This window comes from Lissotriton helveticus, chromosome 4_1 (assembly GCF_964261635.1).
Source record: "Lissotriton helveticus chromosome 4_1, aLisHel1.1, whole genome shotgun sequence".
Classification (NCBI taxonomy): domain Eukaryota; kingdom Metazoa; phylum Chordata; class Amphibia; order Caudata; family Salamandridae; genus Lissotriton; species Lissotriton helveticus.
This window is the reverse complement of record NC_136063.1, coordinates 1,671,087,611-1,671,102,637: the sequence shown is the minus strand read 5'-3', so window position 1 is coordinate 1,671,102,637 and position 15,027 is coordinate 1,671,087,611. Positions and strand designations below refer to the sequence as shown.

The 15,027-nt window shown below is 34.0% G+C and overlaps 12 non-coding genes across 12 annotated transcripts; 6 read left to right on the top strand and 6 right to left on the bottom strand.

Moving 5' to 3' along the window:
- Positions 1-108: 108 nt before the first annotated feature.
- Positions 109-180, bottom strand: TRNAQ-UUG (transfer RNA glutamine (anticodon UUG)). The gene has a single exon. It is a non-coding gene; the product is annotated as a tRNA-Gln (tRNA).
- A 1,550-nt stretch (positions 181-1,730) lies between these two features.
- On the top strand, positions 1,731-1,802 carry TRNAQ-CUG (transfer RNA glutamine (anticodon CUG)). The gene has a single exon. It is a non-coding gene; the product is annotated as a tRNA-Gln (tRNA).
- Positions 1,803-2,628: 826 nt separating this feature from the next.
- TRNAQ-UUG (transfer RNA glutamine (anticodon UUG)) lies at positions 2,629-2,700 on the bottom strand. Its single transcript has one exon. It is a non-coding gene; the product is annotated as a tRNA-Gln (tRNA).
- Positions 2,701-4,250: 1,550 nt separating this feature from the next.
- Positions 4,251-4,322, top strand: TRNAQ-CUG (transfer RNA glutamine (anticodon CUG)). Its single transcript has one exon. It is a non-coding gene; the product is annotated as a tRNA-Gln (tRNA).
- An 826-nt stretch (positions 4,323-5,148) lies between these two features.
- Positions 5,149-5,220, bottom strand: TRNAQ-UUG (transfer RNA glutamine (anticodon UUG)). Its single transcript has one exon. It is a non-coding gene; the product is annotated as a tRNA-Gln (tRNA).
- Positions 5,221-6,770: 1,550 nt separating this feature from the next.
- On the top strand, positions 6,771-6,842 carry TRNAQ-CUG (transfer RNA glutamine (anticodon CUG)). The gene has a single exon. It is a non-coding gene; the product is annotated as a tRNA-Gln (tRNA).
- Positions 6,843-7,668: 826 nt separating this feature from the next.
- Positions 7,669-7,740, bottom strand: TRNAQ-UUG (transfer RNA glutamine (anticodon UUG)). Its single transcript has one exon. It is a non-coding gene; the product is annotated as a tRNA-Gln (tRNA).
- A 1,551-nt stretch (positions 7,741-9,291) lies between these two features.
- On the top strand, positions 9,292-9,363 carry TRNAQ-CUG (transfer RNA glutamine (anticodon CUG)). Its single transcript has one exon. It is a non-coding gene; the product is annotated as a tRNA-Gln (tRNA).
- An 826-nt stretch (positions 9,364-10,189) lies between these two features.
- On the bottom strand, positions 10,190-10,261 carry TRNAQ-UUG (transfer RNA glutamine (anticodon UUG)). Its single transcript has one exon. It is a non-coding gene; the product is annotated as a tRNA-Gln (tRNA).
- Positions 10,262-11,812: 1,551 nt separating this feature from the next.
- TRNAQ-CUG (transfer RNA glutamine (anticodon CUG)) lies at positions 11,813-11,884 on the top strand. Its single transcript has one exon. It is a non-coding gene; the product is annotated as a tRNA-Gln (tRNA).
- Positions 11,885-12,710: 826 nt separating this feature from the next.
- TRNAQ-UUG (transfer RNA glutamine (anticodon UUG)) lies at positions 12,711-12,782 on the bottom strand. The gene has a single exon. It is a non-coding gene; the product is annotated as a tRNA-Gln (tRNA).
- A 1,550-nt stretch (positions 12,783-14,332) lies between these two features.
- Positions 14,333-14,404, top strand: TRNAQ-CUG (transfer RNA glutamine (anticodon CUG)). The gene has a single exon. It is a non-coding gene; the product is annotated as a tRNA-Gln (tRNA).
- Positions 14,405-15,027: the final 623 nt, after the last annotated feature.

The window sequence follows — 15,027 nt, the reverse complement described above, 5'->3', positions numbered from 1 at the left end:
GACTTTCAGAATACAATCAATAAATTAATGTTTCACTCTACCCGTGTTAGATTTGTGATATTTATGAATACACTTGACAGAAAAAGATTTGATCAACAGTCATGAAAGTGGTCCCACCGAGATTTGAACTCGGATCCTTGGATTCAAAGTCCAAAGTGCTAACCATTACACCATGGAACCTCCCATGTGACAAGGGAGCAAATTGCTGCAGCAATGTGAACATTTCAAAGTTTTTAATGTTCTACAGTCAAAGACCAACAGAATGTTATTACTTTTCTATTCTGTTCAACTTTTGCATATTGAACTATGTTAGGGAAGGATGTTGCCCAGAGGACTCAAGTAACGCTATCACTCTGTTGAACAGTACTTTTTATGTGAGATATGATTTTGCAATAAAATATAAGATTCCCCCGTGAATGCAATCTCTTCTCTCAAAATGAAAAGCTCAACCTGGTACAGGTGGTTTGATGGTATCATGCTTAGCACTCTAGACTCTGAAAACCGGGATCTGAGTACAAATCACAGTGGGACTTATCTAAACTTTACGATTTTCTTTTTCCATTCAGTTCTTAGAATTATTAATTGGAAAAACATCTCATTTACTTATAAACTTGTACATATCCACTTTACACGTATGTATCTCCCTATATCTTGCTATATGTCTCTGTATATTTATAGGACAACATAAACACATACATTATAAAAATGCATATAATTAGTAGAGGTGAAAATAATGAAAAGTTGTTGCCTCTCCACATTTGAAACATGAGCTTCTTCTCCTTACTCTTCTATATGTCATGAAATTGAGATAGTCACTTTTTACTCAATTTTGATCTAACAATATAGTTGATTTATACAAAGCATATCATATGATTTGTGAATAATCTTAAAAGAGAAAATTAGATCAGTACCTGTGAGGCCTCCAAGCAAAAGCTTATGTTTCACGATTGCAGATCGACTGTTGAAAATCAGCATGAAAAACTTTTTATTTCACAATTTCCATACTAATATACAAAAACATTTGTACTATCTGAATGATACCGTCATTGTGGTTCTCTAGGTTTGATTTAAGAACACTTCTCTTTCAAAATGTGCTAAATTCGCCTTATCAATAGCGCAGAAAGCTTCAAAAAGGGATGCTGGGAATCAGGCCTCTGAAATGCATTTCAGAAAAACAGGATAGGATTTCTTAATGTCACACTATTTTGTGTAGGAATGTGATGTAAACGTATTATAATGTTTGTATTTCTGTAACTTGTTCAAGCTGATGGACGTTTTGAAAGGAATCAATAATTGTCTCTTTCAACCTACTGGTGTTGGATTTGAGCTATCAATAAACAAAGGTGACAGAAATAGAAAAGGTCAAGAGTAATAAAATAGTACCCCCAAGATTTGGACTGGTACCTTTGCATGCAAAGTCCAACGTGCCAATCATTGCTCTTTGGCGCAGCCCATGTGAGAGACAAAGAAATGGGTGTATTAGTTTGGAAATGTAAAATGTTTTAATATGTTACAGTCAAAGATGATCATTATGATATAACTTGCCTATCCTGATAAACGTTTGCATATTTAACACTGTTAAGGAGAATGTATCTGAACAGAATCAAATCACATTATAGCTCTTTACACTATGAGCATTCAACAGAGATATCGTTTCATCAATGTAAGAAATGCCCCCGCACTAATGCGCTCTCTTTTGTCTCAATGGAAAAATGACTCATGTATGGGAGGGTTCCATGGTGTAATGGTTAGCACTCTGGACTCTGAATCCAGCGATCCGAGTTCAAATCTCGGTGGGACCTGCTTGAATTATGAGATTTACTATTTCACCCATTTCTTAGAATTTGGTCTTGGAAAAACATAACGTCAATGTTTTATACTGATACTTATCAACGTATAAGTATGCATCTATGTATACATAGCTATATCCGTCTAGATAGCGATAAGACTATATAAAGAAATCAATTATTCATAAACATATGTATTGAAGCTGAAAACTAAAAACTGTTGTTTCCCATCCACAATTTAAACGTTAGGTTCATTTCCTCTCTCATCTATATGACCAGTAATGAGATAGTTAATTTTTGCTGATTTCTTATATGACAACATGCTTGACTTACACAGTGCATTTAATTGTGAATTTCTTTGAAAGAGAAATTCAGATTATTACCTTTGACACGTCTTTCGAAAGATTTTACTTTATGGTTATGGATTTACTTTAGAAAATCAGAGTGTAAATATATGTGTGTCTGAATTTCACGATTGTTATTCAAAACGTCATATCTTCTGTCCCCATAATACACAATTTGATTCCTCAAGTTTTGTTTTAATGAAGGATTTCCAATTAAAAAGTTCCATCTTCCCCTTATCAATAACAGTAAGATTTAAGAAAGTAATATCTTGCATCAGCCCCCTGTGATGAGTTTGAGAAAACAGAGTCAGCTCGCAAAATGTCTCATTATTTTGAGCCATTTAATTTCCATGTTTTCTAAAAGTTCTATCATTTGCTCACATCGAATAGACTTTCAGAATACAATCAATAAATTAATGTTTCACTCTACCCGTGTTAGATTTGTGATATTTATGAATACACTTGACAGAAAAAGATTTGATCAACAGTCATGAAAGTGGTCCCACCGAGATTTGAACTCGGATCCTTGGATTCAAAGTCCAAAGTGCTAACCATTACACCATGGAACCTCCCATGTGACAAGGGAGCAAATTGCTGCAGCAATGTGAACATTTCAAAGTTTTTAATGTTCTACAGTCAAAGACCAACAGAATGTTATTACTTTTCTATTCTGTTCAACTTTTGCAAATTGAACTATGTTAGGGAAGGATGTTGCCCAGAGGACTCAAGTAACGCTATCACTCTGTTGAACAGTACTTTTTATGTGAGATACGATTTTGCAATAAAATATAAGATTCCCCCGTGAATGCAATCTCTTCTCTCAAAATGAAAAGCTCAACCTGGTACAGGTGGTTTGATGGTATCATGCTTAGCACTCTAGACTCTGAAAACCGGGATCTGAGTACAAATCACAGTGGGACTTATCTAAACTTTACGATTTTCTTTTTCCATTCAGTTCTTAGAATTATTAATTGGAAAAACATCTCATTTACTTATAAACTTGTACATATCCACTTTACACGTATGTATCTCCCTATATCTTGCTATATGTCTCTGTATATTTATAGGACAACATAAACACATACATTATAAAAATGCATATAATTAGTAGAGGTGAAAATAATGAAAAGTTGTTGCCTCTCCACATTTGAAACATGAGCTTCTTCTCCTTACTCTTCTATATGTCATGAAATTGAGATAGTCACTTTTTACTCAATTTTGATCTAACAATATAGTTGATTTATACAAAGCATATCATATGATTTGTGAATAATCTTAAAAGAGAAAATTAGATCAGTACCTGTGAGGCCTCCAAGCAAAAGCTTATGTTTCACGATTGCAGATCGACTGTTGAAAATCAGCATGAAAAACGTTTTATTTCACAATTTCCATACTAATATACAAAAACATTTGTACTATCTGAATGATACCGTCATTGTGGTTCTCTAGGTTTGATTTAAGAACACTTCTCTTTCAAAATGTGCTAAATTCGCCTTATCAATAGCGCAGAAAGCTTCAAAAAGGGATGCTGGGAATCAGGCCTCTGAAATGCATTTCAGAAAAACAGGATAGGATTTCTTAATGTCACACTATTTTGTGTAGGAATGTGATGTAAACGTATTATAATGTTTGTATTTCTGTAACTTGTTCAAGCTGATGGACGTTTTGAAAGGAATCAATAATTGTCTCTTTCAACCTACTGGTGTTGGATTTGAGCTATCAATAAACAAAGGTGACAGAAATAGAAAAGGTCAAGAGTAATAAAATAGTACCCCCAAGATTTGGACTGGTACCTTTGCATGCAAAGTCCAACGTGCCAATCATTGCTCTTTGGCGCAGCCCATGTGAGAGACAAAGAAATGGGTGTATTAGTTTGGAAATGTAAAATGTTTTAATATGTTACAGTCAAAGATGATCATTATGATATAACTTGCCTATCCTGATAAACGTTTGCATATTTAACACTGTTAAGGAGAATGTATCTGAACAGAATCAAATCACATTATAGCTCTTTACACTATGAGCATTCAACAGAGATATCGTTTCATCAATGTAAGAAATGCCCCCGCACTAATGCGCTCTCTTTTGTCTCAATGGAAAAATGACTCATGTATGGGAGGGTTCCATGGTGTAATGGTTAGCACTCTGGACTCTGAATCCAGCGATCCGAGTTCAAATCTCGGTGGGACCTGCTTGAATTATGAGATTTACTATTTCACCCATTTCTTAGAATTTGGTCTTGGAAAAACATAACGTCAATGTTTTATACTGATACTTATCAACGTATAAGTATGCATCTATGTATACATAGCTATATCCGTCTAGATAGCGATAAGACTATATAAAGAAATCAATTATTCATAAACATATGTATTGAAGCTGAAAACTAAAAACTGTTGTTTCCCATCCACAATTTAAACGTTAGGTTCATTTCCTCTCTCATCTATATGACCAGTAATGAGATAGTTAATTTTTGCTGATTTCTTATATGACAACATGCTTGACTTACACAGTGCATTTAATTGTGAATTTCTTTGAAAGAGAAATTCAGATTATTACCTTTGACACGTCTTTCGAAAGATTTTACTTTATGGTTATGGATTTACTTTAGAAAATCAGAGTGTAAATATATGTGTGTCTGAATTTCACGATTGTTATTCAAAACGTCATATCTTCTGTCCCCATAATACACAATTTGATTCCTCAAGTTTTGTTTTAATGAAGGATTTCCAATTAAAAAGTTCCATCTTCCCCTTATCAATAACAGTAAGATTTAAGAAAGTAATATCTTGCATCAGCCCCCTGTGATGAGTTTGAGAAAACAGAGTCAGCTCGCAAAATGTCTCATTATTTTGAGCCATTTAATTTCCATGTTTTCTAAAAGTTCTATCATTTGCTCACATCGAATAGACTTTCAGAATACAATCAATAAATTAATGTTTCACTCTACCCGTGTTAGATTTGTGATATTTATGAATACACTTGACAGAAAAAGATTTGATCAACAGTCATGAAAGTGGTCCCACTGAGATTTGAACTCGGATCCTTGGATTCAAAGTCCAAAGTGCTAACCATTACACCATGGAACCTCCCATGTGACAAGGGAGCAAATTGCTGCAGCAATGTGAACATTTCAAAGTTTTTAATGTTCTACAGTCAAAGACCAACAGAATGTTATTACTTTTCTATTCTGTTCAACTTTTGCAAATTGAACTATGTTAGGGAAGGATGTTGCCCAGAGGACTCAAGTAACGCTATCACTCTGTTGAACAGTACTTTTTATGTGAGATACGATTTTGCAATAAAATATAAGATTCCCCCGTGAATGCAATCTCTTCTCTCAAAATGAAAAGCTCAACCTGGTACAGGTGGTTTGATGGTATCATGCTTAGCACTCTAGACTCTGAAAACCGGGATCTGAGTACAAATCACAGTGGGACTTATCTAAACTTTACGATTTTCTTTTTCCATTCAGTTCTTAGAATTATTAATTGGAAAAACATCTCATTTACTTATAAACTTGTACATATCCACTTTACACGTATGTATCTCCCTATATCTTGCTATATGTCTCTGTATATTTATAGGACAACATAAACACATACATTATAAAAATGCATATAATTAGTAGAGGTGAAAATAATGAAAAGTTGTTGCCTCTCCACATTTGAAACATGAGCTTCTTCTCCTTACTCTTCTATATGTCATGAAATTGAGATAGTCACTTTTTACTCAATTTTGATCTAACAATATAGTTGATTTATACAAAGCATATCATATGATTTGTGAATAATCTTAAAAGAGAAAATTAGATCAGTACCTGTGAGGCCTCCAAGCAAAAGCTTATGTTTCACGATTGCAGATCGACTGTTGAAAATCAGCATGAAAAACGTTTTATTTCACAATTTCCATACTAATATACAAAAACATTTGTACTATCTGAATGATACCGTCATTGTGGTTCTCTAGGTTTGATTTAAGAACACTTCTCTTTCAAAATGTGCTAAATTCGCCTTATCAATAGCGCAGAAAGCTTCAAAAAGGGATGCTGGGAATCAGGCCTCTGAAATGCATTTCAGAAAAACAGGATAGGATTTCTTAATGTCACACTATTTTGTGTAGCAATGTGATGTAAACGTATTATAATGTTTGTATTTCTGTAACTTGTTCAAGCTGATGGACGTTTTGAAAGGAATCAATAATTGTCTCTTTCAACCTACTGGTGTTGGATTTGAGCTATCAATAAACAAAGGTGACAGAAATAGAAAAGGTCAAGAGTAATAAAATAGTACCCCCAAGATTTGGACTGGTACCTTTGCATGCAAAGTCCAACGTGCCAATCATTGCTCTTTGGCGCAGCCCATGTGAGAGACAAAGAAATGGGTGTATTAGTTTGGAAATGTAAAATGTTTTAATATGTTACAGTCAAAGATGATCATTATGATATAACTTGCCTATCCTGATAAACGTTTGCATATTTAACACTGTTAAGGAGAATGTATCTGAACAGAATCAAATCACATTATAGCTCTTTACACTATGAGCATTCAACAGAGATATCGTTTCATCAATGTAAGAAATGCCCCCGCACTAATGCGCTCTCTTTTGTCTCAATGGAAAAATGACTCATGTATGGGAGGGTTCCATGGTGTAATGGTTAGCACTCTGGACTCTGAATCCAGCGATCCGAGTTCAAATCTCGGTGGGACCTGCTTGAATTATGAGATTTACTATTTCACCCATTTCTTAGAATCTGGTCTTGGAAAAACATAACGTCAATGTTTTATACTGATACTTATCAACGTATAAGTATGCATCTATGTATACATAGCTATATCTGTCTAGATAGCGATAAGACTATATAAAGAAATCAATTATTCATACACATATGTATTGAAGCTGAAAACTAAAAACTGTTGTTTCCCATCCACAATTTAAACGTTAGGTTCATTTCCTCTCTCATCTATATGACCAGTAATGAGATAGTTAATTTTTGCTGATTTCTTATATGACAACATGCTTGACTTACACAGTGCATTTAATTGTGAATTTCTTTGAAAGAGAAATTCAGATTATTACCTTTGACACGTCTTTCGAAAGATTTTACTTTATGGTTATGGATTTACTTTAGAAAATCAGAGTGTAAATATATGTGTGTCTGAATTTCACGATTGTTATTCAAAACGTCATATCTTCTGTCCCCATAATACACAATTTGATTCCTCAAGTTTTGTTTTAATGAAGGATTTCCAATTAAAAAGTTCCATCTTCCCCTTATCAATAACAGTAAGATTTAAGAAAGTAATATCTTGCATCAGCCCCCTGTGATGAGTTTGAGAAAACAGAGTCAGCTCGCAAAATGTCTCATTATTTTGAGCCATTTAATTTCCATGTTTTCTAAAAGTTCTATCATTTGCTCACATCGAATAGACTTTCAGAATACAATCAATAAATTAATGTTTCACTCTACCCGTGTTAGATTTGTGATATTTATGAATACACTTGACAGAAAAAGATTTGATCAACAGTCATGAAAGTGGTCCCACCGAGATTTGAACTCGGATCCTTGGATTCAAAGTCCAAAGTGCTAACCATTACACCATGGAACCTCCCATGTGACAAGGGAGCAAATTGCTGCAGCAATGTGAACATTTCAAAGTTTTTAATGTTCTACAGTCAAAGACCAACAGAATGTTATTACTTTTCTATTCTGTTCAACTTTTGCATATTGAACTATGTTAGGGAAGGATGTTGCCCAGAGGACTCAAGTAACGCTATCACTCTGTTGAACAGTACTTTTTTATGTGAGATATGATTTTGCAATAAAATATAAGATTCCCCCGTGAATGCAATCTCTTCTCTCAAAATGAAAAGCTCAACCTGGTACAGGTGGTTTGATGGTATCATGCTTAGCACTCTAGACTCTGAAAACCGGGATCTGAGTACAAATCACAGTGGGACTTATCTAAACTTTACGATTTTCTTTTTCCATTCAGTTCTTAGAATTATTAATTGGAAAAACATCTCATTTACTTATAAACTTGTACATATCCACTTTACACGTATGTATCTCCCTATATCTTGCTATATGTCTCTGTATATTTATAGGACAACATAAACACATACATTATAAAAATGCATATAATTAGTAGAGGTGAAAATAATGAAAAGTTGTTGCCTCTCCACATTTGAAACATGAGCTTCTTCTCCTTACTCTTCTATATGTCAAGAAATTGAGATAGTCACTTTTTACTCAATTTTGATCTAACAATATAGTTGATTTATACAAAGCATATCATATGATTTGTGAATAATCTTAAAAGAGAAAATTAGATCAGTACCTGTGAGGCCTCCAAGCAAAAGCTTATGTTTCACGATTGCAGATCGACTGTTGAAAATCAGCATGAAAAACGTTTTATTTCACAATTTCCATACTAATATACAAAAACATTTGTACTATCTGAATGATACCGTCATTGTGGTTCTCTAGGTTTGATTTAAGAACACTTCTCTTTCAAAATGTGCTAAATTCGCCTTATCAATAGCGCAGAAAGCTTCAAAAAGGGATGCTGGGAATCAGGCCTCTGAAATGCATTTCAGAAAAACAGGATAGGATTTCTTAATGTCACACTATTTTGTGTAGCAATGTGATGTAAACGTATTATAATGTTTGTATTTCTGTAACTTGTTCAAGCTGATGGACGTTTTGAAAGGAATCAATAATTGTCTCTTTCAACCTACTGGTGTTGGATTTGAGCTATCAATAAACAAAGGTGACAGAAATAGAAAAGGTCAAGAGTAATAAAATAGTACCCCCAAGATTTGGACTGGTACCTTTGCATGCAAAGTCCAACGTGCCAATCATTGCTCTTTGGCGCAGCCCATGTGAGAGACAAAGAAATGGGTGTATTAGTTTGGAAATGTAAAATGTTTTAATATGTTACAGTCAAAGATGATCATTATGATATAACTTGCCTATCCTGATAAACGTTTGCATATTTAACACTGTTAAGGAGAATGTATCTGAACAGAATCAAATCACATTATAGCTCTTTACACTATGAGCATTCAACAGAGATATCGTTTCATCAATGTAAGAAATGCCCCCGCACTAATGCGCTCTCTTTTGTCTCAATGGAAAAATGACTCATGTATGGGAGGGTTCCATGGTGTAATGGTTAGCACTCTGGACTCTGAATCCAGCGATCCGAGTTCAAATCTCGGTGGGACCTGCTTGAATTATGAGATTTACTATTTCACCCATTTCTTAGAATCTGGTCTTGGAAAAACATAACGTCAATGTTTTATACTGATACTTATCAACGTATAAGTATGCATCTATGTATACATAGCTATATCTGTCTAGATAGCGATAAGACTATATAAAGAAATCAATTATTCATACACATATGTATTGAAGCTGAAAACTAAAAACTGTTGTTTCCCATCCACAATTTAAACGTTAGGTTCATTTCCTCTCTCATCTATATGACCAGTAATGAGATAGTTAATTTTTGCTGATTTCTTATATGACAACATGCTTGACTTACACAGTGCATTTAATTGTGAATTTCTTTGAAAGAGAAATTCAGATTATTACCTTTGACACGTCTTTCGAAAGATTTTACTTTATGGTTATGGATTTACTTTAGAAAATCAGAGTGTAAATATATGTGTGTCTGAATTTCACGATTGTTATTCAAAACGTCATATCTTCTGTCCCCATAATACACAATTTGATTCCTCAAGTTTTGTTTTAATGAAGGATTTCCAATTAAAAAGTTCCATCTTCCCCTTATCAATAACAGTAAGATTTAAGAAAGTAATATCTTGCATCAGCCCCCTGTGATGAGTTTGAGAAAACAGAGTCAGCTCGCAAAATGTCTCATTATTTTGAGCCATTTAATTTCCATGTTTTCTAAAAGTTCTATCATTTGCTCACATCGAATAGACTTTCAGAATACAATCAATAAATTAATGTTTCACTCTACCCGTGTTAGATTTGTGATATTTATGAATACACTTGACAGAAAAAGATTTGATCAACAGTCATGAAAGTGGTCCCACCGAGATTTGAACTCGGATCCTTGGATTCAAAGTCCAAAGTGCTAACCATTACACCATGGAACCTCCCATGTGACAAGGGAGCAAATTGCTGCAGCAATGTGAACATTTCAAAGTTTTTAATGTTCTACAGTCAAAGACCAACAGAATGTTATTACTTTTCTATTCTGTTCAACTTTTGCATATTGAACTATGTTAGGGAAGGATGTTGCCCAGAGGACTCAAGTAACGCTATCACTCTGTTGAACAGTACTTTTTTATGTGAGATATGATTTTGCAATAAAATATAAGATTCCCCCGTGAATGCAATCTCTTCTCTCAAAATGAAAAGCTCAACCTGGTACAGGTGGTTTGATGGTATCATGCTTAGCACTCTAGACTCTGAAAACCGGGATCTGAGTACAAATCACAGTGGGACTTATCTAAACTTTACGATTTTCTTTTTCCATTCAGTTCTTAGAATTAATAATTGGAAAAACATCTCATTTACTTATAAACTTGTACATATCCACTTTACACGTATGTATCTCCCTATATCTTGCTATATGTCTCTGTATATTTATAGGACAACATAAACACATACATTATAAAAATGCATATAATTAGTAGAGGTGAAAATAATGAAAAGTTGTTGCCTCTCCACATTTGAAACATGAGCTTCTTCTCCTTACTCTTCTATATGTCAAGAAATTGAGATAGTCACTTTTTACTCAATTTTGATCTAACAATATAGTTGATTTATACAAAGCATATCATATGATTTGTGAATAATCTTAAAAGAGAAAATTAGATCAGTACCTGTGAGGCCTCCAAGCAAAAGCTTATGTTTCACGATTGCAGATCGACTGTTGAAAATCAGCATGAAAAACGTTTTATTTCACAATTTCCATACTAATATACAAAAACATTTGTACTATCTGAATGATACCGTCATTGTGGTTCTCTAGGTTTGATTTAAGAACACTTCTCTTTCAAAATGTGCTAAATTCGCCTTATCAATAGCGCAGAAAGCTTCAAAAAGGGATGCTGGGAATCAGGCCTCTGAAATGCATTTCAGAAAAACAGGATAGGATTTCTTAATGTCACACTATTTTGTGTAGCAATGTGATGTAAACGTATTATAATGTTTGTATTTCTGTAACTTGTTCAAGCTGATGGACGTTTTGAAAGGAATCAATAATTGTCTCTTTCAACCTACTGGTGTTGGATTTGAGCTATCAATAAACAAAGGTGACAGAAATAGAAAAGGTCAAGAGTAATAAAATAGTACCCCCAAGATTTGGACTGGTACCTTTGCATGCAAAGTCCAACGTGCCAATCATTGCTCTTTGGCGCAGCCCATGTGAGAGACAAAGAAATGGGTGTATTAGTTTGGAAATGTAAAATGTTTTAATATGTTACAGTCAAAGATGATCATTATGATATAACTTGCCTATCCTGATAAACGTTTGCATATTTAACACTGTTAAGGAGAATGTATCTGAACAGAATCAAATCACATTATAGCTCTTTACACTATGAGCATTCAACAGAGATATCGTTTCATCAATGTAAGAAATGCCCCCGCACTAATGCGCTCTCTTTTGTCTCAATGGAAAAATGACTCATGTATGGGAGGGTTCCATGGTGTAATGGTTAGCACTCTGGACTCTGAATCCAGCGATCCGAGTTCAAATCTCGGTGGGACCTGCTTGAATTATGAGATTTACTATTTCACCCATTTCTTAGAATCTGGTCTTGGAAAAACATAACGTCAATGTTTTATACTGATACTTATCAACGTATAAGTATGCATCTATGTATACATAGCTATATCCGTCTAGATAGCGATAAGACTATATAAAGAAATCAATTATTCATAAACATATGTATTGAAGCTGAAAACTAAAAACTGTTGTTTCCCATCCACAATTTAAACGTTAGGTTCATTTCCTCTCTCATCTATATGACCAGTAATGAGATAGTTAATTTTTGCTGATTTCTTATATGACAACATGCTTGACTTACACAGTGCATTTAATTGTGAATTTCTTTGAAAGAGAAATTCAGATTATTACCTTTGACACGTCTTTCGAAAGATTTTACTTTATGGTTATGGATTTACTTTAGAAAATCAGAGTGTAAATATATGTGTGTCTGAATTTCACGATTGTTATTCAAAACGTCATATCTTCTGTCCCCATAATACACAATTTGATTCCTCAAGTTTTGTTTTAATGAAGGATTTCCAATTAAAAAGTTCCATCTTCCCCTTATCAATAACAGTAAGATTTAAGAAAGTAATATCTTGCATCAGCCCCCTGTGATGAGTTTGAGAAAACAGAGTCAGCTCGCAAAATGTCTCATTATTTTGAGCCATTTAATTTCCATGTTTTCTAAAAGTTCTATCATTTGCTCACATCGAATAGACTTTCAGAATACAATCAATAAATTAATGTTTCACTCTACCCGTGTTAGATTTGTGATATTTATGAATACACTTGACAGAAAAAGATTTGATCAACAGTCATGAAAGTGGTCCCACCGAGATTTGAACTCGGATCCTTGGATTCAAAGTCCAAAGTGCTAACCATTACACCATGGAACCTCCCATGTGACAAGGGAGCAAATTGCTGCAGCAATGTGAACATTTCAAAGTTTTTAATGTTCTACAGTCAAAGACCAACAGAATGTTATTACTTTTCTATTCTGTTCAACTTTTGCATATTGAACTATGTTAGGGAAGGATGTTGCCCAGAGGACTCAAGTAACGCTATCACTCTGTTGAACAGTACTTTTTATGTGAGATATGATTTTGCAATAAAATATAAGATTCCCCCGTGAATGCAATCTCTTCTCTCAAAATGAAAAGCTCAACCTGGTACAGGTGGTTTGATGGTATCATGCTTAGCACTCTAGACTCTGAAAACCGGGATCTGAGTACAAATCACAGTGGGACTTATCTAAACTTTACGATTTTCTTTTTCCATTCAGTTCTTAGAATTATTAATTGGAAAAACATCTCATTTACTTATAAACTTGTACATATCCACTTTACACGTATGTATCTCCCTATATCTTGCTATATGTCTCTGTATATTTATAGGACAACATAAACACATACATTATAAAAATGCATATAATTAGTAGAGGTGAAAATAATGAAAAGTTGTTGCCTCTCCACATTTGAAACATGAGCTTCTTCTCCTTACTCTTCTATATGTCAAGAAATTGAGATAGTCACTTTTTACTCAATTTTGATCTAACAATATAGTTGATTTATACAAAGCATATCATATGATTTGTGAATAATCTTAAAAGAGAAAATTAGATCAGTACCTGTGAGGCCTCCAAGCAAAAGCTTATGTTTCACGATTGCAGATCGACTGTTGAAAATCAGCATGAAAAACGTTTTATTTCACAATTTCCATACTAATATACAAAAACATTTGTACTATCTGAATGATACCGTCATTGTGGTTCTCTAGGTTTGATTTAAGAACACTTCTCTTTCAAAATGTGCTAAATTCGCCTTATCAATAGCGCAGAAAGCTTCAAAAAGGGATGCTGGGAATCAGGCCTCTGAAATGCATTTCAGAAAAACAGGATAGGATTTCTTAATGTCACACTATTTTGTGTAGCAATGTGATGTAAACGTATTATAATGTTTGTATTTCTGTAACTTGTTCAAGCTGATGGACGTTTTGAAAGGAATCAATAATTGTCTCTTTCAACCTACTGGTGTTGGATTTGAGCTATCAATAAACAAAGGTGACAGAAATAGAAAAGGTCAAGAGTAATAAAATAGTACCCCCAAGATTTGGACTGGTACCTTTGCATGCAAAGTCCAACGTGCCAATCATTGCTCTTTGGCGCAGCCCATGTGAGAGACAAAGAAATGGGTGTATTAGTTTGGAAATGTAAAATGTTTTAATATGTTACAGTCAAAGATGATCATTATGATATAACTTGCCTATCCTGATAAACGTTTGCATATTTAACACTGTTAAGGAGAATGTATCTGAACAGAATCAAATCACATTATAGCTCTTTACACTATGAGCATTCAACAGAGATATCGTTTCATCAATGTAAGAAATGCCCCCGCACTAATGCGCTCTCTTTTGTCTCAATGGAAAAATGACTCATGTATGGGAGGGTTCCATGGTGTAATGGTTAGCACTCTGGACTCTGAATCCAGCGATCCGAGTTCAAATCTCGGTGGGACCTGCTTGAATTATGAGATTTACTATTTCACCCATTTCTTAGAATCTGGTCTTGGAAAAACATAACGTCAATGTTTTATACTGATACTTATCAACGTATAAGTATGCATCTATGTATACATAGCTATATCCGTCTAGATAGCGATAAGACTATATAAAGAAATCAATTATTCATAAACATATGTATTGAAGCTGAAAACTAAAAACTGTTGTTTCCCATCCACAATTTAAACGTTAGGTTCATTTCCTCTCTCATCTATATGACCAGTAATGAGATAGTTAATTTGTGCTGATTTCTTATATGACAACATGCTTGACTTACACAGTGCATTTAATTGTGAATTTCTTTGAAAGAGAAATTCAGATTATTACCTTTGACACGTCTTTCGAAAGATTTTACTTTATGGTTATGGATTTACTTTAGAAAATCAGAGTGTAAATATATGTGTGTCTGAATTTCACGATTGTTATTCAAAACGTCATATCTTCTGTCCCCATAATACACAATTTGATTCCTCAAGTTTTGTTTTAATGAAGGATTTCCAATTAAAAAGTTCCATCTTCCCCTTATCAATAACAGTAAGATTTAAGAAAGTAATATCTTGCATCAGCCCCCTGTGATGAGTT